The 2,500-nt window shown below is 44.6% G+C and overlaps 1 protein-coding gene across 4 annotated transcripts in view; it reads right to left on the bottom strand.

The window, feature by feature from the left end:
* The window catches only part of pag1 (phosphoprotein membrane anchor with glycosphingolipid microdomains 1), a 136,447-nt gene that overhangs the window by 63,519 nt on the left and 70,428 nt on the right, over positions 1 to 2,500 (bottom strand). The gene's annotated exons all lie outside the window — the stretch shown is intronic.

Genomic DNA, 2,500 nt, shown 5'->3' with positions numbered 1-2,500 from the left:
GAGGAGAAGTGAAAGGATGGAGAGAATTGAGGGGCGGAAGGGAGGGGGGGGGGGGGGGGGGGGGGGTGGAGTGGAGGATGGGAGGAATGCTGATGAGACACATGACCTTTAACTTCCTGAAACCACACACTATTTAACACCAAGATCAACACACACGCGCGCACACGCACACACGCACACACACACACACACACACACACACACACACACACACACACACACACACACACACACACACACACACACACACACACACACACACACACACACACACACCTCACTTCCTCTTTCTCTCTCCTCCTTGGCTGCTCTCTCTCTCTCTCTCTCTCTTCCCCTCTCTCTCTCTCTCTCTCTCTCTCTCTGTGTGTCTACAACAGATTGTTGGTTGTATCGGTTGCCTCGCCTTCTAACTCTCTATTCTTCCTCCTTTCATCCCTACATCCCCTCCTCTCAGTGTTGTGTTCTACAGTGTTACGCTGTATACGGTGCAGACTACTAACAGTCTACTAACCATTTCATCCATTGAAAACGCGCTACGCGTATACCCACGACCGCGCGCATGTCGTGCGGGGGAATGGTTATCGTATACCCCCCGAAAAAAAACCTAGACCACACCACCGCCTCCTCTCGTCCCCTCTCTCTCCCCCTCCTCTGCTCTCTTGCATATTTCACAGGGTCTGGGCCCGTGCCTCATAAAGATATGGTAAAATATGGGTGCCTGGAGGACCCACGTCTGCATCACACCCACAGCCGGCACAGCAGGGGGGTGGGGTGCAGGGTTGCCAGATCTGCTTATTATATAATTTCCCCGCAAGATTGTATTTGAAAATAGCCGATCTACAAGCTCACAACGCGTCGCATCGCGACGCGTTGTGAGCTTGTAGATCTGCTATTTTCAAATAGCTGATGTATGTGTTAAAAGTGCTCACGTGGCCCATAGTCGCTTCTTTTGGGCTGGTTTTCCTAGACCCGGTTGCTTGTTTCTCTCACATAATCTGGCAACACTGGTGGGGTGGGTTGGGGTGGGTTCATACCGCCAGACGAGGCAACCTTGACAACCAACAACCCATACACACACGTACCACCTGGCCGAACAAATGAGGCAAAACACAGACAGAATATTCACAACTGAGCCATCGGGCGATGGGATCACACGGCAGCCACGATGCCAAGGCCTTAAGTGTGTGTGTGTGTGTGTGTGTGTGTGTGTGTGTGTGTGTGTGTGTGTGTGTGTGTGTGTGGGGGGGGGGACATTACATGACTGTAATGTCTGGAGAAAATATGTGTAAATATGTGTTCCTAAAGAATCGGCTACATTTCCACTTAACACATGGAGTGCCAAAACCGTATATATACGTTTTTTGAAAAAAAAAGAAAAAAATGAAAAAGAAAAAAAAAAATCATTTCCCCCCCCCCCCTCCATAGCAACAGGAGATATCATTTAAAAAGCCTGTATCTCTGCTCCCGTGTACTTTTTCTTTTTACAATGTTAATTTGACTATTTTCAACTGGCTGTAACTATGGAACGGATTACCGAATGTTTTTAATTCCCCCCCCCCCCCCCCCGATTGTACGAGACCTCTATCTGTGTAATGAGGGGATCACCGTGAGGACGGTGATCACTGAAAATATTTTGTGACTACTTGAAAAAGGTTCAAAAATGGTTAAAAATCCAGGCACTCAACGTACATTTTTTTAATAAACCTCTGGCACCTCAAGTGTTAATTCTCATCAACACATTTTTTACAGACACGTGTAGGCCTTCATTTGAGAATTAAAGGAGAGAGATAAATGTGCAAATAGTATGTTCTAAATGGTCCCAGCTGATTAGTGAATCTTAATCCCATGTGGTATGTGCCCTAACCACTTGGGTCACTTGCATGTTTTTCTCTTTTAAATTTGGTGCATTTTCAGGCTGCTATGCGGCCTTCAAATCTAGTTTAAAGTGGTCTCCTTATATGGGCATGTTACGTTTATGACACCCAACTACAGGTCAGCCGTCCGCCCACTATCCACGGTCCACCTAATAGGACTTTTTTCATTTTAATATAAGATGAAAAAAAGATATACATACAGTATATTTTCTGTATGGATGTGTTGACGCCAAGGACACACAGCTTAACATGTGCAACAGTTGCATTCAGTAGAACAGCGGTTCTCAAAGTGGGGTCAGGGGACCCCCAGGGCAGTGGTGGAAAAAGTACACACATTTTTTACTCCAGTAAAAGTATCAATACTGCAATGTAGAAATACTCCGTTACAATCAATAAGTCCAGAATTCAAAATGAACTTGAGTAAAAGTACAAAAGTGTTGTTATCAAAATGTACTTAAAGTAACAAAAGTAAAAGTACAAAAATGTTTGAAAATAGCCTAGGTATAAAATAGGGCTTAAGTGGTTAATGTACAGAAAATTGGAAATACACCAGTTCATTAAAAGTACCTCAAAATTGTACTTAAGTACAGTACTTGAGAACATGTACTTAGTAACTTTTTACACCA

This window comes from Gymnoscopelus microlampas, assembly GCF_963454915.1.
Source record: "Gymnoscopelus microlampas genome assembly, chromosome: 15".
Lineage (NCBI taxonomy): Eukaryota > Metazoa > Chordata > Actinopteri > Myctophiformes > Myctophidae > Gymnoscopelus > Gymnoscopelus microlampas.
Note: the sequence above shows the minus strand (reverse complement) of the source record. Positions and strands in the feature narration are given on the sequence as shown.